Raw genomic sequence first — 26750 nt, 5'->3', positions numbered from 1 at the left:
CCTACTGGTTTTTACCACTTCTGTTTGTGGACATACAGAGGGCCAGGAGAAAATACAAGGAAGACAAAGCTAATCCCCCATTCAGGGATGGAGCCTCAGAACTTCATTCCTACAGTCCCCAAAGGCACAGAGGGGTGCTTTTTGTGATTTTGCATCTTTTAGCATATTTGAGGCTAGGGAGCTAGCTGTTAGGTAAAGGGCAGATGAAAGTGCTGATGAGAAATTGGGCGAAAGCATTGCCATTGGAGTTTTAGAGAAGTTTTATTGCAGTGAGCTGAAGAGAGATCATTGAACCGAGTTTTTAAAAATATTTTTTTGTCATTTATAATAAGATTTGAGATTGCCTTTTTTGTAATGCAGCAAAGATGAGGAAAAGAATTTCTAACAAAAAGCTATTAAGCAGACTTTTTTTTTTTGAAAGCAAACTACAAGGTTTTATTTGTTTGTAAGAGTCACAAACATGTTAATACAGTTGGTGGTGAAGTTCTTAAATTGGAAAATAAAAAGAATAATAAAAACCAAAGAGTAGTTTTCTCCATTTTTTGTATGATAGAAGAAAATAGAACTAAGAAACTTTGCAGGTAACCAGTGTGAGCTTTAGTTCTGTATTTAACAAACTACTCTTTGATGTGCTTTGAAATAACCTATAAATCCATAAATAAATAAATAGGCTAGCTCTACTTTTGTCATCTTGATATTTAATAATATTTTATAATGAGGATGCATAAATTATTTTATTTAAAAAGTTAAATAAAAATTTGTGAAGCTTGGTTTACTATATATTTACAGTAAATTATTATGCTATAGGAAAGAGAGAGGGCGAGAATGCTGCTAGTTTTTGTCTTTTTTCTTCTTTCTTTGATTTGGCCTCATCCATAATGAAAGCTAGTGATTATGATACTTACGCTAACTCCTCCAAATGCCTTTATATCTATAATTGTATTTAAAAGGGAGGAATGAATGATTAATTTCCTTTATTTTCAGGAATAAGAAATTGTTGAGATGTATGTCATTGTATTCACATCCATGGCCAATTTTATGATTATTCCCAATGATTCTCTAGGTACTTTGTTCCATCTCATCATGAATTATTTGAGTGACTGGGTTTCCCATAATTGGTATAATAAAATATTTCATAATGGAGTAGAGGAAGACTTCTCAGCTTCTGGGCTGTAAGTGGTAATGAAAACATGAAGTTTTGTCTTCTATCTTGAGGCTCCAGAACAAAATGGGAGAGTTTCTGATATCAGTATTGAAGGGCATTTGAGTATCAAAAATGCACATGGTACTGTTCAAGAGTGTGCCAAGAGAATCAACAAGACATGATGTCTAGTTACCTGAGGCTGATAGTAAAAAAAATACAACCTGCCCATTTCCAGTTCTCTCTTAGAAGTGATCAGAGCCTGCCTTGATTACTTCTAGGGTCCGGACCACCATGTTTGTGGCCCTGTTAGCAGATTTGCAGAGAAGGTGGATGCTTTTCACATTTAAATCTATTCATTTTTTTTTTCCCAGGCTCCTTTCCTGTCAAACAGAAAGCTGTCCTCTAAAGCATTGCTTGTTGCTGTCTTTCTTATTAAATAATGTCAGAAAACAGTCTTCTTTTGTTGCTATTGTTCAAGAATGAACTATATCAAGCAGCTGGCCAGCTTCTGTGTAATTATGCTGTATAACCATAAAAAGCAAGAACCCTCCCCCCCAAAATTATGAAAAGCTACAATTGGGATGCAAGACCTCAAAACTAAAATTATTTCTACAGACTCCATGCTTTATGACTTTTTACTATTCAAACTAATATTAAGGAGAATTTTCCTCCTTAACATTGATGATATTCTATTGGACTGCAGAATTTTGCTTATATACATATAATTTTATAATTTGAAGGACATCGAAAGTTCTTCACATCCTGCCTCTTTACTTCTAGTGTTACTTCACTGACTACAATTTGCACAAACAATCCTGGGTGTCATAAAATTGCAACCATGAAACTGCTGCTGTGTTCAGCATATGTATCTCTTTTTTAAAAAAAGATTTTATTTCTTTATTTGAGAGAAAAAGAGAGTGCAAGTGGGGGGAAGAGTAGATGGGGAGAGAGAGGGAGGGGGAAAGAATCTCAACCAGACTATGCATTGAGTGTGGAGCCTTGATCTCACGACCTGAGCCAAAACCAAGAGTTAGTTGCTTAACCGACTGAGCCATCCAGGCACCCCTCAACATATGTATCTTATTATAAATTTCTGTGATTAAATGTAGACAACTGGAAATGGGAGAGAGGACAGGTACATCTTGTTGGGAAAGAGATGAGGAAAATTGAGAATGTCTATGGCTACAGGGGGTTCTCTTATGTGGTCAAGGAAGCCTTGCTACCCTGATAATGGGAGGAAGATGCTATAAGGTTCATTTAAAAAAAAAAAAGGCAGAAAGTGCAGAAAAAGAGATTTGAAAGGGTACACAAGGTTATCTATTTCACATTTTTGACCAGAGAAGGCCATATCTAGACACCACACTGAAAAAAGATCTGCCAACTTATGACTTTGTAAGAAGTAAATGAGCAGATGATTCATGCAAATTTATTCTAACCACAAAATGAATTTTGAAAGCCCCAGAAGTTTAGAAATATAAATATGTGCTTTATTCTAAGTCCATTGAGCATAAAAAAAGTTATATAAGGTAAGTCTAAGGATGGTATGCCAAAATAATATAAATAGTGAGATCAGATAGTGGAGGCTTGAGGTAGGCTGAAATATGCAGGGGAAGTTAGGAGGAGGCCACATAAGCGATCTGAGGAATTGGTAGGATTTAAATAGATCAGCAGAGAGGAAAGGAGCTGATATTCCAGAAGGCAAGAAAAGCATGAGCAAACACAAGAGGATGGGTTTTCCATAGCATGTTTTGTGGAAAGAATGGTAAGCACAGCGCTCTTCTCAGTTGGGCAGCTCAGGTGGGATGGGCCAGAATGTGACAGTCATGTCTGGTCACACAGTTGAGGAGTCTACACTCTATGGTGGTGCCGAAGAACAGATGATATATGTATAGTTAGAGGCATTTAGAATAATCATGTTTCTCGTAAGGCACCTTTCACTTCCAGTTTTAATATACTTGATTACCCTTGTGTAATCTATGAAAACTATACTGGATATAAAAGCGAAGGGTGGAGTGAGATGACTAGCATTTATTATATGCCTGCCAGGCACTATATATATGTTTATATATATAAACATATATATATGTTTTAAAACATACTATTAGTTACTAACTATATGACTTATGCAAGTCAATCTTTCTGTGACTCTATTTACTTGTATATAAAGTAAGGATAATAATATCCCTACATCTATGTACCTACCTGTCCACTCATATATCTAATGGATTGGGAAATTGTTAAGGGAGAGTCTCCTTTGTGGTTAGCATGTATAATGAACTCAACAAATATTTGTTCAGTGGATACTTAAATGGGCTGCTTTGAGGAATAAGTGACTTGAGTACTAACTGAGAGAAGTATTTCATAAACAGCCGAGTAACACATAAATGAAGGAAAAAATCTCTTCCTTCTGCTTCTGTCTCAGGTCTCTGCAGAAATTCTTCTAATTCCTAGTCTGAGCAGAGTCAGGCCCACCTCAAATTCAGTCTACCTAGCTTGAGCTAGGCTGTTATAGCAAGGACAGTTTCATGGGCTCACCAAACCCTTTTCTTTTTTGTTCCTGGCAAACAGCTAAACAACTCTTCTTACCTTTCCTACAGTGAAGTGAGGCCATGTGATTGAGTTACAGCTAACGGTATGAGTTATAGCCATAGCCCCTCAAATCTCTAGGGATTGACCCTAAAATCTCTTAAAATATTCTTTATTCTCTCTCTCCCTGTCTGCTGGCCAGATGACACCTGGGGACTAGGAACCCATATTAGTTTGCTAGGATGGCCATATCACAGTATCATGGACTACGTGGCTTAAAAAATAGATTTTATTTTCTCACAGTTTTGGAGGCTAGAAATCTAAGACCAAGGCAGGGTTGGTTCCTTCTGAGAGCTGTAAGGGAAGAATCTGTTCCAGGCCTCTCTCCTTGGCTTGTACTATGCATGGATGACCATCTGCACCCTGTATCTTCACATCTTTCCTCTGTAGGTGTCTTTGTCCAAATTTCCTCCTCTTCTAGGGACACCAGTCAAATTGGATGAAGGCCCACCAAATGGTGTCATTTTCATGTAATTCCCTCCATAAAGACCCTATTTCCAAATGTGGTCACCTTCTGAGAGAACTAGAAGTAAGTACTTAAATATATGAACTTTGGGGGAGATACAAGTGATGCCCTAACAGATGCTATGTGTTAAAATCAGGGGAGGCTAGATACCCCCTTGTCCCTAACATGCAGTAACTGTGACATGAGCTAGAAAACTTTATTATTTAACTCACTTAGATTTGGTTTATGTAGCAGCTAGGATATCTTGACTAATACAGATATTGGTATCAAGACTGGAGTAATATATAATAAAAACCTAAAATATATGGCATTGGCTTACCAGTGGGTGTGGTGGGGGACAGGTAGCAAAGACACTAGTATTAAAGGCTGAAAAATGGCAATCCATGTAATGTCGTGGCAAATTGTTTAATGAAGTGAACTGTCACCTCTTATATTTTGAGCAGCAGATAGGTCTATGTTGAGAAACAGCTCTAAAGAAAAGAGTAAAAAGAATCAATCTGTCAATGTGCATTGACCACTGTTGGCTAATTTTTGAAAAATATTTCAAAAATAGATAAGGTCAGGAAAAAACTGGCCACTTAGCAAAAATGAATGAATTGAGTCTAGAAATTTGGGACCTTAAAGAATGGACAAGTGTGACCATTTCTAAGCCCCAGTCAGTAGAAATAAGATTGAATAAATTTAAAACCCATTAATATCCAAGCATCTGGCAAATATCAGATTATGAATATGGTTTTCCAACTGAGCTTGATGACACTGAGGTAACTGCCATTAAATTGAGACAGCAGGTGCAGAGTGGGGAAAAATATTTGAGAATTTTTGTCTAAAAGATAATTTGGGGATGCTCACTTCACTAATGGGATGAGTAAAGTAGATTAGGAACATTCTATACTTTTGAGGGAACCAAATTATCAAAGAAACTGCAAACTTTAAATTTGGATTAAAAACAAGAAATCTTGATTGTTTAAGGAGTAAGACCACACTTAGGCTCCCAAGTTGTCCTAACAAGAAGCAGCCTATAAAAACCACGCAGTCTGTAGGAAGGGAATACTCCCAAGTACCCATTTTAGACATGGCCAAAGATGCTGCATAAAGAAGAAGCTCCCACATGGTCAAAGAAGTCCTCCCAAAGTGGCCTTTACAAGAAAATCTTCCTCTATCCCCACTCTATGTATAATAAGAGGCCCTCATAGTGTCTGACAAGTAGGATTTTTAGAATCGGGGATCCCTGGGTGGCGCAGCGGTTTGAGGCCTGCCTTTGGCCCAGGGCGCGATCCTGGAGACCCGGGATCGAATCCCACGTCGGGCTCCCGGTGCATGGAGCCTGCTTCTCCCTCTGCCTGTGTCTCTGCCTCTCTCTCTATCTCTCTGTGACAATCATAAATAAATAAAAATTAAAAAAAAAAATTAAAAAAAAAAAAAAAAGGATTTTTAGAATCGTTTTAACTCAGGTCTGCTTCTGTTTCCCAAATGGGGTGTTTTGGGTGGTAATTCTGTGCCCATTCCACCACTGAGTTTTGAAAGTTTGTGAGTTGGAAGGCAGATGACTTGTGCCTTCTTTTTAGTTCATAGTTTATAAGAACTTGAAAAATCCTACCTGGTATCGATGGAGAGCTTGACCATTATTGAGAGATCCAGGTCTTTGACTGGATGCAGTGATCGAATGGGAATTTGGGCTGTCTCATATGAGGAGGTGGTGATTTTGTTCTGTGTTTGGGAGGAGAGGTTGAAATAAATATGCGATGACCAGGAGGGCAGAGTGTGGCGGAAATATTTTCACATGCTCACCAAATCTAATCTTTTTTTTATGTGTGTGTCCAGCTGGCCTGCAACACAACTACTTTTCACAGCATTTTCTGCAGTTAGATGAAGTCATATAACTGAGGTCTGACCAGTAGGATGTGTGTAGAAACAAGGTATACCTATTCTGGGCCTGACCTCTAAAATGTCTTAATTCTCTACAATCCCTCTTTTCTCATCCTCTTGTTGGAATGATACTAGAGTGGCCTTGATACAACATTTGAAGAATGAAGAAATGAGGGTCCCTGAATGGGTACATGGAGCAGAGTCAAGCCCCTCACCTACCCTAACCCTTTGCTCCAAACCTCATTAACTCCCATTGAAATGTGACCCTAGCAAGAGATGCACCATTATCGTGTTAAACCCCTGAGATTTGGGGGCTGTTTGTTACAGCAGTTGATGTATCTGACTGATATAGCCGCTGATCCTTTAACACCTTCCCAGTGTATGCTTTCCCAGGTTCCCCACAATGACCTCTTCACATAGCTCATACATTCAGTGGAGGGGCAGAAAATTCAGCTAGCCTACCCTCACATTTAAAGACCCAATTGGTCCTAACCCTCTACTCTCTGTACATCCAAATTCTCTGAGAAGTAGTCTCATGTACTAATTTGAGTAGTACCTCTATAAAGACAACTCCACACCTACCTCTCCAATTTCAACTTCTCTCCTGAATTCTAGACCTAATTTCCAACTAGCTGCTGAGCATTTCTTTCTGTATCAAACTGAGTTTGATTTTCAAGTAATAAATATACCACTGCAGTCATTGTCTTTTTCTTAAAATCTGGGCCTCTGTTTCAGTCAATGATCACAAATCTTCCTGAAATCCAGCTTGAGGCTTGTGAGTCATTTTTGACCCCTCCCTACATCCGACCCTCCATCTCCACTCTGACACTGGAGAGTTTTCTTTTGCTGTCCCATACATCTTTTCCTTATTTTCCCTCCTTCAGTAATCAGAACCTCCCTATCTTATCTCTGGCCCATCAATGGCTTTACATAACTCTAGTTTCTACCCCATTAACTCCATCTTTCTAAAGCTTTGAGAATTATATTTTAAAATATAAAAGGAGTGACACTCCTTTTCTAAGAAGCTCTCGTAGCATTTCATTATTTACAAAATAAATCCATTTTCTCTAACTTACCATTTGAGAGTCTTTATTCTTTACCCCAACCTTTTAGATTCTACCTGGTCTCTAACCACATCAGTCTTCTCTGTATTGCTCTGCATGTCTGTCTTTGCTGTAGCACAGCTAATAAAGATTCTTAAATACTCTCAATGACTGTCTACCTCAGAACCACTAGAGAATTTAAAAAAAAATATATTCCCAGGTGACACCCTTATAGATACTGTGGTCCTCTTAATCTGTTTTACTGTGCAGTGCAAACAATCTCTTTTTGGAGATGGGAATACGAATAAGAAAAAATTGTAGCAGCTTTAAAAACAATACAGTTTTTTGGGTGTTCCATGGACTACTGAATCAGAATCTGCAGGGGTAGTATTTCTCTAAGCATGTCTGATATGCAGGCTTAGGAACCACTGATAGACAAGCTGGAACTAAGAAAGAATAGAATAAGGCATTAAACATATTCTCCAAATAACACTGACAAGGGACAAAAATGAGAAATATCATTATGAAATCAGGGAAGATATATTTGAGCTAGCATGTTTACAAAAAGCCAGACACACTGGGATCTGGAGTTTGAAGAAAAGGGGTCCCCTTATTTTTGTGGATCTTCATCATTGGGAAGAATAGAAATAAAGGGAAAGTGACTTTCTTGAAATAGGTAAATTGTGATAACTTACATTAAACTCAAATTGCACTGTGCTAAATGCCATGGCTAGCAACAAAGAGGGTGTATATGCTCAGGAAACCTACCCTCTCAGCAGACAAGAAACAAAAGCACACTGACAAGTGGATAAAGTGGGAAGGCATGAGGCAGCGAGATGACAACGTTATTTGTGTCCAACTGGCAATGCTGTCAAGTGGGGAAGTGAGAGAGAAAGAGCCATTAAGGACTCTGCTCTTGCTGGCCTAGACCTTATGTTTCTGCCCTGAATGAAGAAAGAAAAACAGCAATTGAATAGCTCATAATAACAAATGAACAAACGAGTGGTAAAGAGGACTGTGACTTGCTAAGTAGGGACTCTATGGTGAGTCAGCCTCTATTTTGACCTCGACATATGAATAGGAGAATTATATCCATTTTGCTTTTGTTCTTGGCTTCAGCAATCTGTGAGCCGTTGGATGCCATACAGTGAGGAGTTTAAGGTAGACTGTAGCCACCACTGCTGAATACCTTAGCTTGAGATCTGAGCAAATATTTGGATACAAGATGACTCTCTGTGACGTTTTTTCTCTTAACTTTGAGGATAATCATTTCAAGGAATTCCAAAACTTGAAAAGGATTAAGGATATAGTGTTTTGAAACCAGATCTGATCTGTTTTTTAAGCTGTGCTGTATTTAGTTAGAGATGTATTTAGTTCTGTGAATGTCTTGAGTCTATCATTGGAATTGGACTTTCCCATTAAAACCAGACGCTGATTCTTGAGGAACCGGAATAGGGTGCTCAGTGTTATTTGGTGGGATGGTTTTCACTTTGCCCTCCACTGTCTGAAGTAGAATGGCAGCCAAAGAGCACTACCGTTCTTCTCTTTCTGTCTGGCCCCGGGGAAGCTATCTCCAATTGGTTGTGCAATGCAGGGGACTGAGTTTTTTTGGGGGGGATTTCCTTGACTAAGAAAAGTCTCCAGGAGAAGTGTAATTTAATCACTTTCAAAGTTTTTAAAAAGTGTAGAAATAGGAATTAAAAAGCATTATTTGGAGTTTAATTTATATTCCTTCCAGAGACGAGCTGTTGACAATGTTGGAGGATGAGGGGGATGTGATAAAGAAGGGAAAAGTATCGAAGATTCTGGTGGTTTAAGATTCTATAATGAGCCTCCAGCCTGTCAAGAGGTGGGGACCCAAGACCTGAGGAGCTCAAGATTGTATCTGGGGTGGGAATAGACCAAAGCAAGAACCATTCTTTTTTCAATTTGGGACTGAATTTTTAAATGGTCTAAGAATCATTGAGTAGGGCAAAATCCTGGCACATATCTCATCTGATTGAATAGATTAAAAAAATCATTCAGGGTAAAATGGTTTTCTATTGCTATTGTGTTATTTTGTCCAATTTTTTCCCCAAAGGTGTGATTTACATAACAAAGTTAGCAAAAAATTTCTAGGCCTAATTATCACTTTCAAAATAGAACCTGGAAATCAGCCATTGGTAACTGAAGATTACAGATTGTTTTTTAAAAAGCAAATCTTGAGTTCAGCTCAAATGTTACCCTTAAAACTGGGTTGTATTATTTTGCCACATCAAATCAAATGCCTTTTTGGCATCAAAGAAAGCAGCTCCAAGCTAATTCATAACTCAAGAGCTGTCAGTTTAGGGTATATTAAAGCTTTAGCTGTTTTAAAGGTAAAAGAAAAAACAAAACAAAACAATTGTGCCTACATTGTTTATAATGACAATTTGCCTGCGTGGTATTAGACATTAGTTGGAAACCAAAAATATGTTCTTTTTCTTCAGTCTATGCTCTAGTACAGGAGCAGCAGAGGAAGTAGTTTGGAGCATAGGCACTAGGTTAGATTTCCTGAATTCAGATTCTGGCTCTCTCACTCCCCAGCTCCAAGTCCTTGGGCAGGTTCTGCAACTCCTCTGTGTCTCAGTTCTTTCATCTGTAAAAAGGAATAGTAATGACACTTCTCTCATGGGGTTTGTTGACAGGGGTAAATGAGTCAATACATGCAAAGCACTTAGCTCAGGGCCTACAAATAGAAAGCATTCAGTATTTATTATACTGATATGTTCTCTATATTGAATTCAGGAAGATTCAGACTTTTGTGCATAAAAGGACATTCATATACTAAGCTAGCTCAGATTTTTAAAAAATGTAGAAATCATAGAAATTACTACAAAAGATTTTTTTTTCAATGTGGATGATTTAAGCAGTTAACAAGATTAACTTATTTATTTCTTTATTTACTTTTAAAGGTAGATTTATTCATTCATTCATTCATTCATTCATTCATTCATTCATGAGAGATACAGAGAGAGGCAGAGACACAGGCAGAGGGAGAAGCAGGCTCCCTGTGGGGAGCCTGATGTGGGACTCGATCCTGGGACCCTGGAATCACGCCCTGAGCTGAAGGCAGACGCTCAACCACTAAGCCACGCAGGCATCCCAAGGTCAACTAATTTAAATAATACTATCAAATAGAGGCTTTTATGCCCAATTTTTCTTTAAGAAGAATTTTTTCCTAAAGCATTTGAATAAAAGCCTAACTTGCATAGTTCAATTAATAAATGATAAATAATTTTTCAATTCTTATGGAAGGGAAAGCACTATGCTAGTCCCTATGGGCAAAATGATAGTGGTGATTAAGGAAGTCACACATATAAATAAATATACAACACTGATCCTGCTCTACAGGAACTTAATTCATTCAATTTTATCCCTATCACAAACTATTGAGAATCCAAAATGCTTTAGATTATACAATGAGTAAGAAATAAACTCTGTGTTGAAATACTGAGGTTTGGGACTTTCCTATTAGAGCAACTGTAGTTATTTACCTTAACTAATAAAGTTGGGTTTTGAACTCTCTGGTAGATCTCAGAATATGAAATTCAGAACTGCTGTTAAATTTATGCTGTTGGTGGGTCCTAAGAAATCCTGCTTCAGGAGCACAGCAGATAAAACTCCTTTGTTCACATTTTGAAATTTCGTTGTGTATCTACTGCATAAAGAGGAGCTATATAAGACATTGGGAATAAAAAGAAGAATAAAGAGAGCCCGGCTGACTCAGTTGGAAGAACGTGCAACTACGGATCTTGGGGTTGTAACTTTGAGCCCTACATTGGGTGTAGAGATTACTTTAAATACATACATACATACATACATACATACATAAACTTAAGGAAAAAAAAAAGAAGACAGAGTTGCTGTCCTCGAGGTGTTCATGAACTAATGGCAGCAGCAGTGAAAAATACAACTAACACTTATTGAGTGACTACTGCATGTTTTGCATTCATTATTTTCTTTATTCCTCGTAAAAACTCTATTACGTACTTATGCCTAAGCCCATTCTGAAGAGGAGGACTATGGGGCTTCAAAAAGTTAAGGAACTTGGGAGTATTTCCAAATACTACCATAGAAAAAATATGCAAATAAAATACAATAAAATAAAGCTAATTGAATGCCTGCAATGCCTATGGCATGCTGGGAATGATGCTGTATAATTTATATGTATAAGCATTGCATTTTTTCTATATATAATATTTCCCTAAATGTATGTATTGTTACCTTAAGTTACATGGAAAGAGTATAAGGCTCAAAAGGGTTAAGTAAACTCCTCTAGATCACTCAGTTTATGGTCGTGGAGTAAGAAATTTAAACCTGCATCCTTCTCATTTCAAAACCCAAGTTTTCTTCACTGCATCAAATGGTCTGTGCAAGGTTAGCAGAACGAAAGAGAACTGCAAAAGACAAGGCCAGATCATGATGAACCTTGTAGGTGGTGAGAAACCATTGAAAGATTTTGGCAGAGGAATATCAGGTTTGTGTTTCAGAAAGAGCAGACTGGTAGCAGTTGAGAAGAATGATTATATCTTAAAAAGTTGTATAAATTACAACTCCTATGCTACTTTCTTTTCTGACTCACAAGCATCACCAGGATGAAGGTCATGAAAAAGATGCTTCATCATCCCTCTCTTTTTTTGGGATTTAGATTCTGTACTTTCCCTTTATTCCAGGGGCAGCTGATTCATGCCCTGGTCCTACCCTGTCCCGAGTCAAGGCTCCAGCTTTTATGAGCGTGCCACTACAGACCTACACCCTTTTCTGTGCGCTCTTATTCCATTTCATATCTTCTTTCCACTATATATATATATATATATATATATATATAGTTATCTAGATTTGACTGACTATAGATGATTTTCTCAGATCAAAGTTGCAAAAGAGCTATCTTTTGTGTGTTATCATAGTGTCATAAGGTGGAATATGTGGTTGTTTGATGAAATTACCAATGCTATATTATTTATCAAGAAGTGTACAATGTTGATGAAGAACTAAGGGCTCTATGTAAGAACTGCCTGGGAGTAAAAATTCTACCAAGCTGTTTACTAGCTGTTAAGCACTTTGTTCAAAGTCATTTAATTTAATAAATAATTGGAGCACGGTGCAAAGAATATGCTAGGCACTATGCTGCATGCTTCACATGTCACCCCACCTTTCATAAGCACATAGCAGACCTCGGTAGATACATGCTTTACATATATGCTCTGCAGTTCATGAGAATATGGTGAACCTGGAAGTGGGTATTATCTCCTAAACTTGACCTCTACATTGTGCAGTAATTTCTTTTCTTTATAAGGATAGTGACAGTAAGTATTTTAGGATTATTATAAAGATTAAATGAATTAATCCATCACAATGTGTCTAGCCCATGGTAAGCTCTCAATCAATATTATTACCTGATGAATCAAGGAAAGATTCAAAATAAAAGCTTGTGGGCTTTGAGACAAAAGGATATAGTATGAAAGGGACATATCCATATAGAAAAAAAAGAAAAAAGAAAGAATGAAAAAAAATCCAGCAGGGAGAAAACAGAACCATTTTTTTTTCCAGCTGGTTTATTAGATTAAAGTAGAGCAAGCTGACTAGCTGCAAAAATTGTGCTGTGTATCTATGACCACAAGTACAGAAATAGCACCAGTTTTTAGATTTAAACATCCTTGATAATTTATTGAAAAATCTTATAAAATGAATACTTTAAGCAATTACATGTTCACTGATTAAACCACAGAAACCAAACTTTAATGAAAGAAAATCAGCTTAACTCTTAAGTGTACCAATCTAATGGAATCCAAGTCAGAAAATGCTAAATTTAAATTCTGTGAAACTGAAAAATAAGCAGATGAAATTGCCTGTAAATATCAATTGGATGTCATTTTGATTTTTTAACCAGTTTTATGTATGCACTTAACATTCATTTGCATAAAGAGAATATTAGTTAGATGAAAATACAACCTTATCAAGAAAAACTTATAGGAAAACAATCTGTAGAAAGAAAAAGGGACAATGCTCATCAAATCAGAGTATGTGAGTGTGAGTGCCCTGGGCTCTCCAACATGGTATTCCTTTCATTAAATGATGGAATAATTCTCAAATTATCCTCTACTAAACATTAAAGTGATTCTTGACAAATGTGAGTGGCCACACTGATCAGTTTTCCCAGGCTGAGGCATAGGCCAGGGACAGTTCTATTTAAATTGCCCTTTTTTTTGGGGACCTGGTGGCTCAGTGATTGAGCACCTGCCTTCAGCTCAGGGTGTGATCCCGGGGTCCTGGGATGAGTCCCGCATCGGGCTCCCTGCATGGAGCCTGCTTCTCCCTCTGCCTGTGTCTCTGCCTCTCTCTATGTCACTCATGAGTAAATAAATAAAATCTTAAAAAATTAATTGCCCCTTTTCCTCTGTGATAGATTGTTGGGTGAAAAATACCAAATTGTTCTGTTGTCACTGAGTATTCAATAGCTATTCAATTCCTGATACATTGGTAACTTTAGTTTCTTTATTCATTGAGTATCCATTCAAAGAAGGAACTCCAGAAATAAATGTCAAACTGTATTTTCTAACTACTGAGGAAAATTTAAGTTAATTTTCTTATTTCAAATTGTGTTCTTCATGTGTCTGGATTTTTATGCTGGTTTTGCGCTTGAAGCTTTTTCTCAAATATAGATAGTCGGTTTGGAAAAGGATGAACCCCTGGAAATTTGAAGATGAAATGGTTATGGGTTGGAGACAGTAATAAGTAAGGAGATGGTTCTATCTGCTAATACTAAATAATAAAGAAATAGAATAAAAAAGGATTCAGAAGAGCTATTAGCGAGGCATTAACCCCTCAATCCCCAACCAGGTACTATTTGGGAGTCAATAAAAAACTAGAGATGGTTGGTTTGTATTGTTTTGCCTTTTTCTGTCATACCAACAGGCATCTATTTGGAGTTGGTGGTGGAAGGAAGGTTGTGTGAGTCTGTGAGTGTGTGCACGTGTGTGTGTGTACCTGCATACGCATGTGTAGGAAAACCCAGGTTAGGTGCTGAAGAAAGGGTTCCACAGAGACCTTCCTTTGTGAAGGTTTGCTTCTTGACGTGTTATTTGTTGAGGTTCATTGGATGCTCAAGGAGGAAGTCTAAGTTTGCCGGAATTTGATATTGGTTCTGCCTCTGTTTTTATTCTCTTCTGAAATTCCATGAATTCTTTAGGAAATTTGCTGGAGTCTATACACTTAGTTATTCTTGTGGATACAGAAAGGCTGGTGTGGAAAAAGGAAGGAGGATCCATTTGATCTTCTTCTCTCCCAGTAATACTCTGTGTTGCAGATGGAAGTCTAGGACTGAAGGGCAGCCCACAGAGAAGCCGCCAGGGAGGGAGCAACTCCCGGGGAGGACATGGTAGTGAGAACAGGCTGTGATTGCAGCCACAGGACAGACACCACCATCTTCCTGAAGGAGGAGGGAGCAGCCCCAGGGAACTCCTGGGTGCCTTGTAAGTGCTGTAGCTCTTGACCGACAGCTGGTTGTGGGCAACACATCTCCTCCCCCATCTCCACATATGATTCTCAAGAAGCATCTTACCTCTGTGTGACATCTCTTCCCCTTCTTTTATCTTTTTAGGTTGTCCTCCATGTTCATTTAGGGATAACATACATTTTAATGGTAAAAGAATGTTAATTTGAAGGTACCACTCGGCAAACATCACCTTCTCAATGGGAACCTTATTTATAGTTGCAACCTCTCCTCTATACCAACATTCTTTATCCTCCTTCCCTGATATATTTGTTCCACAGAATTTATCACCATCCTTATATGTCACACATTTTAGTTACTAATCTATTTCTCCATTACAAAGAAAGCTCCCTCCATGACGGCAGAGATTTTATCTTTTTTTGCTCACTACTGTATATATCCACTGCCCAGAACAATGTCTGTCCTAGCGGTCATGCAACGAATATTTGAGGAATGTTGATGCAGATGACAAATGAAAGCCCCATGTTCTCTTCTGTTTACTCACAAAGCATTCAAGTGAGTCCTCGTCTCACATGAAAAGCTCCTTCTTGAAAGTTAGTTTGAGCCATCCAATCCAATGGCGACAGTCATATCCTTCATATGGTTAGTTATTGCACAATCGCTCCCTCTAGCAAACTCTGCTTTCTGTGTCACCGGCTCCTTTGGTCCTTCAGGGGCTTCTCACCTCCTAAAATACCTGCTATTACTTGCCGAAGGTACTGTGTGAGTACAATTGTTCAAATTATTCTGGCTTCCCCTTCATGGTCTCAGTCAGAAGTATTGCTCCTGGAACCATGGACAGGTCTCCCTTTATGCTGACCTCCTGGGGTTATTCTGCTTGCCTTCACTATCATCTTTGCTGCCTCCCTCATCAAGGCTCTCCCTCCTTCCCAGACCTAATAGCCACTTCTTTGATTCAGATGTTTGGAAACAAACAAAAACTCTAAGCAAAAAACTGTTCCTAGAAGGGCATGCACCTGGATTCTAGGTGCTTCCACTTTCATTCTGAAATCTTTGGGAACTGAGAAAACAGGAAGTCCAAACTCCCAGGGCCATTAACCGTTCCTGCCTGCTGGTGGGTTTGTGTATGGCACAGCAGCACAGGCTTCCTCCCTCGGCTTCCAGCGCTCTCTCTGACCCCTCCGGTTCTTTGCCTTCTATTGTGGATCTTGTCCTTGGAACTATTTCTGGTTCTATGCTTGATCCCTGGGCTAGATGCTTTGGGCTGTCTAATCTAGAATTAGGACTGGGTCCCCTTTGGCCAGCCACTGGAGAGACCACTGTTCTCTCCTAGATGCTGTGACTCTTGGAGCTGGGGAGGTTGAACTCAAAAGTTTTCTGTCTCAGCCTTTCATTTCTTGTTAAGACTGGTTGGTTTCAACTAGGGGGAGTAGAAATGGACGATGAGAAATCAAACACCTAATCCATGTGCACCAGAGCATTGGATCTGCTGATGGCAGAAGCACAGTTGACCCTGAGAAAATTTAGACAACCGCTCTCTAGACTATGACATTCACCACCAGCATTGCCCTAGACCAACTTTCAGCAGCTAAGAAATCTTCCCTTCTCCACCTTGCCCCAGCCTATGGGACAGTCTTCTTAAAGCACATGCGTGTTGTCTCACAAACTCTGCTTTTTCCTGTCTAGGGGAGCAGTTGACTCTCTCACAGATTTGAGGGCTGGGAAAGTCCAGAGGGATGTCCTTGGAATGAGGCTCAACCTCAGAGCACATGGCACATATTTGGTATCACGAGAAGACTTAGGGGTAAGAAAGAATGTTACATCATTCAACCAAACAGCAGCTCTCAGGCCAGGTTGTGGGGAAGGGGACGTGGGTGAGGGATTACTCATCTATCATATGCCCACTGGGAGTCTTGAGGTCATCAGGGCTGTGATGTTGACGACCCCTTATCTTTATATGAGGAAACAAATGCAGTCTCTTGCACAACTTTTAAGTTTTAAAATTGCTGCAAGGAAACATTTATTGAGCACCTACTATGTATATATACATCATTGTGCTGGGACAGGGAAATGCTGAAGTTTACAATGAACAAAATGTATTCTCTGCTTTCCAAAGAGTTTCCTGTTTTGTGGGGGAGACAGATAAGTACAGAAATAATACAAAAGGGTAAAAAAGGGGCATGGCAAGTGATGAGTGTGGAGGCTGAGAATGGAAGTAGCCAGCAAAAGTTTCTAATTTTGAGCATTAGTGTTACAGTGCATGTGGCTTTTATTTCTTTTGCAAAAGGAAGAATAAAAATTCTGTGATCTTTTTTTATAAGACTATTAAGCTAAACTACTTCCAACAACTTAGAAAAATTTGGTTATTCATGAGAATAACACCTTTTCTAAAAGAAATAAAGTTAATTTTCTACTCTTCTGCAAAGGAGGTCATTAATTATACATTTTAGATTTCATCAATTTCAGTTAGATGAGACTAACATTTTAACTAGATGTCAAGGAAGACATAAGATATTAAGTTAAATACACTGGATGACAATAAATGGTTATTAAAGAACATAATTCTGTTACTCTCATAATTTTCTCACTTGGGTATCTAACCAAAGGCCTGAGTTTCACATGTAGGCAGATAAGTCAATGTATAGCAATCCTGTGAGCTTTAAACAAAAGCTTCTAAACCATTGAGTCATTTCCAGATTAAGGACAGATGGATGGCATTTTTTTAAGCACTTAAAAAAACAAAATCAACAAAACACTGGCATCCACAGTAGTAACCATCTATCTGCAAAAGAATCAACATACCTCTTATCCTGCTCCCACTAGGAATTTACTATTTTTGAGATAGGAACTTTATCTTGAAAAAATTTAATGCATGTGATTCTGTGTTTTGGTGACTCTCATTGCCAACAAATGTAGAAAAAGAAGGAAGGAAAAGCTAAGAGCCCTAGCTGTTTGGCATGCTTGGTGATTTTCCCAGGTTGCTCTTCTGTGTTCATCTTCTACTGTTTTTTAAAAATTGCCCTGTTTGGACAGCCCCCTATCAGGAGAAACAGGAGAAGTAACACCACACTGTTTCTGATGCTGCATGGGAGAGCCAGAGCCATCTTTCATTTTTTCACATTGTCTTCTGCTTGCTTGGCCCAGATTCACAAATGGAGAGAGTTGTTTCTTTTTAAAATTCTTTTTTTTTTTTCCTTAGGGAATCCAATGAGAAATATTAATGAACTTTGTTTTGATTTAACCAGGGGAGGGAGGGGCATTCACTTTCCAATGAATCTTTGAATTAATTTCTACAGTGTAGTTTGGGCATTAAGAAGCTCTTTTAAACTGTTTGAATTCACACATCTGTAGTGATATTTGAATAGTTCAGACAACTGCATGATGAAAGATTGATCCATGTGGGTTGCATCTGTTTGACCCTGCTTTCGTATCCTATGGTGTATTCCAAAGGTGCAGCAAAGCAGTGAAGATACTCACAGAAGTCAGGAGTGAGCTGAACCATGCCATACAGAAGTTAGGGTGGTAAATCATTCTCATCTTTGATTTTGGTCCTGCATGGATACCCAGGCTGGCCATACATCTTCTCTCTATATTTTTGCACGTCACTGTTTTTGTATTCATCAGTCTCTCTTAGGTTTGTTCTGTCCCTGTTAGATTTTGGGTTCCTCAAGAGGTATGGTTCTTCTTATCTTCCGCTTCCTGCTTCCTCATGCAGCATCTATTCCCCGTACTTCACACATAATGTCTACTTAATAGATAATTAACAGACCGATCTTTTTCTTCCCAGTAATGGATTGAAATTGGTTCTTTTTCCTTTTTTTTTCTTGTTTGCTTCATGCTGCTCTGTGCAAAATCAGTGACCTTAATCTGCAGTGTGGTACATAAAGAAAAGCGATTGCTAGAGTTGACATGAATTTGAAACAGCAAAGAAATGGGTCATCCAAACTGAAGTCAACAATATGGAGACTTGATGTGTAAAAGAAGCCTCTGCTTTGTACATGGCCACTTACTATTAGTAACTGTCATTTATTTTTTGTTTCCAACTATTATGGACTTGATTTCCTTCAGAGTGGCTTTGAAAGATCTCTAAGAGCAAACTCATCACCTAACAATGTTTATTTATTCACCGTTTTGCCCTCTCTTCAATGTGATGTATGGGCATTAAACTGGAAGATTCCTGTTAAATGTGGTCGGAGCTGAGGAGATAAATTCCCAGTGCAATGAAGGGGGGAAAAAAAAAGACTTCTCAGTATTCTTTAAGAGGAAGAAGCAATTATAATTTTGTAGGTTTGGGAGAATTTCCTTCCTTTCTTTTCCTTTTTTCATTCTGTCATCATTTTTGCTTTATTAGAAAACAAGTACCATCTGTTTTTTATATGAAAAGATTTCTTAATTGTATTTATATGCAAGCCAATAATTCCAAGCAACATGATTAATATAAAGCAACAAATAAATGACTTCAAGAAAACACTTATAAAGGCCACTATGCTTGAAGTTTCCAGTTTTTCTCACATTCTCAAGTTTCTTGGGTAAAATCCTTCTCAATTTCCCAATTGTTACAAATTTTTATTGCATTTATTACTGACAAAGGAAGGTCAGTAGGAGAAAATTTAATCACTGCACAAAAGAGAAAATTTGTAGCGGCTACCTGAGCTATGGCTTATCTTTCTGTGGGCAATTGGATAAATCTAGAGCCAAAAAAACTAGTGTTTAAAAACCCATTTTGGCCATGTCCTCACAGGAAAAGCCTGTCTAGACAGCATGGCCTATTAGGTCAGGAAAAAGTCAGACTTTTCAGTTTGATAGAGATTTTCCCACATAATTATATTGTAATATGGAGTCTAGAAATACTTATTCCAATACATAAAATAGTTAAGATAATCCCACTGACTCTCACTGGCAAAATGTTTTAGTTCAACTCTTTGTTAGATGGTCCCTGTTGATTACTTCATTTGAAGAAGCTTTTCCTAGTGCATGTAGTTGCTTATATAAGCAGAGCCATAAGTTAAAAAAAAAAAAGTATTCAGTTAAGGCATTTGTGGAACGAATATGAATTTTCCTCTCATCTTCTTTGTTGTAAATTATAAACATAGATTTCAGAAGAAAAAATACCTGATTATTCAGAACATTTTGCTGTTCGGACCACAGATCACCTTAAGCCCTTTGGAAATTTGAAATTTAGTTATAGTGCATTTTTACATACAGTGGAAAGGTTGATCAGTGATAATCCACTATGAAAACATCATTTAATGAATAGTTTTCATGGACCTTATAGGTGCCAAGGACTATGCTAACCTCTAGAGACAATGTTTTTTCCCCTATAGAGGCTATAGGCTAGAGGATCTGAAAGTAGGGAAATATAATGGCACTTGAGAGGCATGTGAGCATTCTGGGAATTAATCCTCTGTCAGTAGCTGTTCTTCTAATACTAACAGATACCTTGAACAAAGAATGAGGTGCACTTCTGGGCACAAGTAGGGTTGTCTTCGTCTTGGTGGAGACAAATTAGAAAAGAAGCTTTAGGTATCTTTGAACTTGGACTTAGGAAGGGCAGAACAGATATTTCACTATCTAGTCGAGAGTCACTATCTAAACATCATGCGTGTAGGGTGGGGAAAGAAAATGGAATTAGAAAAAAGGGAGAATGGAAGATATATTCAGCCTCATGTGTCCATATTTTATACCTAGCAATCTCAAAGAAAGCTTTCTACCTTCACTTGGTGTTCCAGTATGAAAAGCCAATAATGAAGATAATAAATCCCAACCCTATTTGATTCTGAAATCCTAGTCTCTTTTAATTTATTGAGGTGGCCTTGGAAACTCAGTAAAATATGTAGAATTATTGGTCATGAATGCTGTAGCTGAGACTGTATGTAATTTAGCCATATTTGGCTAATAAATGTATAATATATTTTAAAATGTAAAATATATATTATAAAATAATATAAATATATTTTAAAATATAAAAATATACAATCAATTAATATAACACATAATATATTAATATAGTATGACATATACAATATATTAATATAATATATACAATATATTAATATAATATATACAATATATTAATATATTAATATTAATATAATATAAAATATATATTATACATAGATAATATATATGTAAAGTATATAATATATACAATATATAATATATTACTTATATAATTTAGCAATATAAATATTGTGGATTAAGGGTTGTACATGAACATGTATATATACAATATAATATATGTAAAACATATAAAATATATAATATATATTATAATTTAGCAATATATAAATATTATTTCACTGTGGATTAATACTTGCACACGAATACTTAATTTGTGTGTTTAAGCATACACATACTTAAATCTCCTCTAGACACACTGATGGCCAATATTAACAAGGATTAAAAACCACCAAATTAGCAAATTCACACATTTTCTCCATAACACATGGTTAATTACACAACTAAGGGATCAAAGTCCTGGGCTATGCAAGTATGTTTGTTTTTCACACTAGGGAGCCAAGTTTAGCAGCACTTGAGGAATTCAAACAGAACCTGTGTTTACTAGCCAGAGGTATGTAAAGGCACAATTAGATAAATGCCTAGCGTATAGAAAGATAAACATAGGCACAATCTATCCATGTTTGCTTATAGTTCTTTTTCCTTAGTGTCTATTACATGAATTTCCACCTTTCATCTATAAGTTGTTCAGAGTTTCTAGTTGCAAGCCACAGAATCCACTCTGGCTAGTCTGAAGAGAAAGATGTATTAAATCTTTAAATTTTGGGTAGCTCAAAGAATGTTTGCAAGGGCCATCGGACCAGGTTTAGACGCAACACATTCTCTAACCATGCAGTCTGGAGGATTGCTCCATTGCTGCAGGATTATCATCACCAAGACTCCACTGCTGCCCCCCTTCAGGGATTGTACTCTGTGCATGCTGTATGCCAGCACCATCCCAGGGTCAAATGCTTCCACTCCCACGTTTGCCTGAAGGTTACTCTCCCCATGTGTGGCCATTGGTTCATGTTACTACTGCCCACATATTTCTTCCAGACTCTTATAATAGGTGTTTTTTGCTTTCTCCCTTTTCCCCTCAACCTGGGCCTGATACTTGCACTGTAGCCACAAATGAGGCTGGAAGAAGTAGTTGGTGGTGGTGGTGGGGGGGGGGGTCCTTTCTGTTGTTTTTTTGTTTTTTCAATTTTATTTCAGCAAAGCTGGATTCATGATCTGAGAATCTATCAAAATATTGAGAATGTTTGGAAGATATCAGACAGCTACAAGTGACAAAGTTCCAAAGGCTATGACTACAGAACCTCAGTGAGGACATATTTATTTCAGGATGAGCTAGAAATTAAAATTAGGTGGCACATTAGCAGGATGTGCTGACTAAAAATTGGAGGCTAAAATCCTTTTTGAATCTTGATGTGTAGGATTTGGACAAATTATAATTTCTAAATTGCAAACATCCAAAATACCTAGGGATAAACTTAACATGAAATATGCATGACCTGTGAAGAAAGTGATAAGATGTGCTGAGGAGCATAAGAGATGACAAAAAAAATTAAAGACACCTTCTCTTGGCTAGAAACACTCACTAATGTAACAATGTCAATGGTCTCAAAGTCAATCAACGCACGAATGGCAATCCTAATCAAAACTCCAAAAGGGTTTTTGGGGGGAACTTGACTAAATGACTCTAAAGATTATATTGGATCATAAATATAGCCAACAATACCCTGAAAAATATGAACGAATGTAACAGCCAATAAAATTCTGAAAAAAGGAAAGTGGTGGAGGTAATAAAAAGTCTAGAAGAAGGCTCAAGTTAGTAGGGGAATAAAATATGATCAAGATGGCAGAGCCAACAAGACAGATTATTTAATAAGTGATATTAAGATGTCTAGTTAGTCATTCAGGAAAAAAAGACCCGCTATTGACTTCAATCACTGTGTTAATAGAGAATCCAAATAGATCAAAGATTTAGTTCAATAACTAATCCATTGAATTACTAAAACAAAACAAAACAAAAACAAGGGTGGCTAGTATTACACTTTTAACCTTGTGGTGAGAAAAGCCTTTAACCATCGTATAAATGCACACATACACTCCCCCTCATATACACTACAGGAAACTATTGAAATACTTAAGTATATAAAAAAAACTCAATATAGTGAAAGGAACCATGAAAAACAGAAAGACCATGAAACAAAATGGGAAAAATATTTGAAACAAAGTTTTGAGAACATATAGGAAAATAAAATTGGGTGACAGTACAGTCTTGTGTTTAAGGAGCTCTCAATCTTTCATACACATGTAATCCCTCCCTCCCTCCCTCCCTCCCTCTTTCTCTCTCTGTGGATGTATATACTGACACTCTGTGTCTCTTCCATAATTTAGCCCCTTTATAGAATTGCCATTGGCTCTATGTTTTATGGTACCTAATAAAGCAGCTATTCTGAAAATTTTTGAGAGTTTTGGTTAATTCATCTGCCAATTTTTTTTTAAGTTCAAGGAACATATTTCTTTTTTTAAAAAAAGAGTTGGGTTCATGTATTAAAACAAATTTTGGATGTTGACTATGTTTCTCTTAACAAAACATCTTCAGATGTTTCTGTGAAAAGTAATTAAAAAGTCCTCTGGGCTTATGCAGACTTTTCTAGCTTCTTCTGCTTTCCTGGTTCCAAGGAAGAGAAGGCAGGATTTTTTAAAAGGGGGATTGCATTCCCTTCAGATTATTATTCTAAATCTGACTTGATGGCAAAATCCAAAGTACATCATCTCCCAAATAAAGCTAGCTGCTTGCCAGACTGCTCTGTTACAATTGAACTGTAAATGGCTCACATCAGCACATTCTGTCAACTTTATATAAACCCTACTTTATGTAATATGATTATAGATCCCCCGAACACTGTTCTGTACCTGCAACTTGCAGACTAATTCTCTTGATATTCTCTATCTGATATAATCCCCATGAAAAGCAGCCTGGGCTGATGTTGAGGATGCAGGCAGAGATAACAAGTGGCTAGGGCCTGATAGTTTCATTTTTCTAGAAGCCTGTTACCTCGCATGCAAAAGACAGGTAATTGTGTTCATTCTCCCTTTTCCCCTCAAGCCTTTACTTCTTGATCCCTGTTTTTATCTCGTGTAGAGATGTCTGGGAGTGACCTTCTTTGACCAAAGGCCCTGAGCACTACACTGGAGCACACGATTCATGTGGTCAGCATGCCCTTCTGTGCAAGTGATTTACCCAAGAAAGCTTCACTCTCTGTTTCTCTTTGATAATATGATTCCCCCCGGTCCCCAGTCAGGCTGACCGGCCAGCATGAAGAGTTCTTAGGAGATCCAGTTCAGATCGACAGGTATTTATAGAGCCTCTATTGTGCTTAAGCACCAAGTGAGGCAGTGGGGATACCAAGACCTATAATGCAAGATCCCTCTTCTGTGGAGGTGGCAGCCTAATGGAAAAAACAGATGAAACCAGAGTTTGAATGTAATGTGATTAATGCCAAGATAGGATTCCTCGATGCGTAGCACAGGCCAGATACTTTAGTCTAACCTGGGATCCAGAAAAGGTTTCTCAGGGAGAGGAGGCCTGAGCTGGGTCTGGGAGACTGACAAGGAATTGTATAGGTGAGTAAAGAAGCCTATGCAAGAAGTAAAGCTTGAAAATTGTCACAAATATGTGGAGTGGCATGGGGACATGGGCAGGGGAGCTCCCAGGATTCGGCTGTTGAAGGGACATGTATCAGGCATGGAATGGTGGGAGACAAGGCTGAAGAAGGAAGTAGGTACCAGGTAGGGAAGGACTTGGGTGCCTGCTAGAAGCTTGGGCCTTACTTTACAGGTAGTGCCATGTCCTTCGTTTCCTGCTCTCTCTCTCAGACCTATTTTTTAATCCTTCAGCAAACCCTCCTGACCCAGCACCATAGCCAACTAGTTCTAAGCCACCGTGGATCATGGTGGTGGCTCAGCAATGAGACTGGGGATCAGTGTCCTTCCATTTCTGCCCCTCTGAGTTCTACCCTCTTCACAAGGTGAGACTAGTCTCTCTGAAATATAAATCAGATAACGACATTCCCCAGTGAGTACCCAAGCCTCCAAAGATGTCTGCCCATTTAGAATAAAATTCATATTCCGGGGTGCCTGAGTAGCTCAGTTAAGCCTCTGCCCTTGGCTCAGGTCATGATCCCAGGATCCTGGGAGAGAGTCCCATATCAGGCTCCTTGCTCAGCAGGGAGCCTTCTCCTTCTCCCTCTGCCTGCCGTTCCCCCTGCCTATGCTCTCTCTCTGTCAAATAAATAAAATAAAATCTTAAAAAAAAAAATCCACATTCTTACCAAGGTGTAAAAGGCAAGTCCTTATTCGAATTGGCCCCTGTCTTGCTCCTCACTTCATCATCAACCTCCTTAAACTTTGCACTCCAATCAGGCAGGCCTCCTTGAGAAGCCTTGGACATGCTGACATACCTCTGACTTAGAGCTTTGCACCTGCTAATCCCTTTGCCTAGGGTACCCACCCTTCCTTCCTTCCTTCCTTCCTTCCTTCCTTCCTTCCTTCCTTCCTTCCTTCCTTCCTTCCTTCTTTCCTTCCTTCCCATGGCTGACCCTCTCCCCTCATTCTCCTCTGCCAAGAAAGGGCCCTCCTTCATTGACTACCCACTCTAAAATTTATCCTCCACCACCATTACTCACGGTTTCTAATTTCTGCTACATCTATAAATCTGTCATTGTATAGTTTTCTATTGCCTGTCTTACAGGGATGTAAGCTTCAAGACGGCAAAGATGCGTGTGTTTTTTTACCGTTGTATTGCCAGTGCTGAGGCACTGGGGATTTATTGAAGAAATGGGTGAATGAATTCAGAACCATTCAAAACTTGGAAGTGAAAGGATCAGGTGTGTTTTTTAGCCAGGTCAGCCTGGCTGCAGTGTGGAAGATGTATGTCGGGGAGTAGATTTTGGTTGGGAGAAGTTAGGTAGAGAAGAATTAGAGACCAGTTTGGAAGTTCTTGTGTTACTCCAGGCCAACAGAATGAAGGACTGAACTAAGGCAGTAGTATTTTGCACAAAGAAAAAGGAGCTAGATTTGAGAAGTGTTTTGGAGATAAACTGGCCAAACATGATCAAATTACATCTGGGCCTCCCTTCAGGCTCTTGACTACATGAGGGATGATAAAGGATGCTGGAACTGGAAGTGGCCCAGAATCCGAGGGAGCAGGATGATGTTGCACGAGTGCCTTCTGGGACTAGTGCTTTTCCATTTCAGTACTTCCCTGGATTAAAATTTCCAAGGCATCCATGTGTCCCTTGTGAAGCACAGAAGCATTGTCTTGCTGCAGATCTGAATGACTACAATGAGCTGGATGTATTTTTGGCACCAGATAGATGTTCAATAATAGTTTTAATGATAGTTTCTACAGCAATTGGGTTTACCCTGGAGGCTGTCCATCTCTCTAATGACTAGGGCCAAGCCTGCTTAGTTTATAAAATCTGGCAAAATTACAGTGTGAACTGGTAACGCCGTGGGCTGTTATACAAATTATACCAGGTCTGTCTTTGAGAAACTCATCCCTGCCCAGTGCCTCCAGATACTTCAAGGATACTGACTTCAAAGGAAGTACTGTGTTGTTATGAACCCCACAAACCATGTACCTAGCAAAACGAGAAAGGGGCCCCACGGTGCCTAACTTGTAGAAGTATTTGATCAACTTGAAATTTTTTTTAAAACGTGTTTGAGCTGTTGAAATTGACAGAGCATTACAATTTTTTTCCACATGGTTTAGGAAAGTTCCTTTTAGCTTGGGAAAATTTATTATCTTAGCCAAGGAAAGAATTATGTATAGGCCTCAAATCTATAAACTCTCAATCCAACAGAGATTATGAAATTATTTTGGATGATTGAGACAGAAGTGTTTCCAAAGAAAAGGTTTATCACATGGGTGATTTAAAATACTACTAAAATTGCCTCTCCAAGCGATGACCTAGAAATCTGACAATGCGATAATGAATTCTCCAACAAATAAAACAAACAAACACAAGAATCACATTGGAACATTTCACAATTGGCAGGGTGAAAACTGGCAACAATGATTTCTGGAAAAGTGAGTTGGATCTTATAGCATTAAGATGAATTTTGGGACTATAACATCAAGTCAACACTTTTGTGAGAATT

The sequence above is a fragment of the Vulpes lagopus genome, chromosome 24 (genome assembly GCF_018345385.1).
Source record: "Vulpes lagopus strain Blue_001 chromosome 24, ASM1834538v1, whole genome shotgun sequence".
Taxonomy (NCBI): Eukaryota; Metazoa; Chordata; class Mammalia; order Carnivora; family Canidae; genus Vulpes; species Vulpes lagopus.
The sequence above is the reverse complement of the archived record's forward strand: the minus strand, read 5'-3'. Positions refer to the sequence as shown.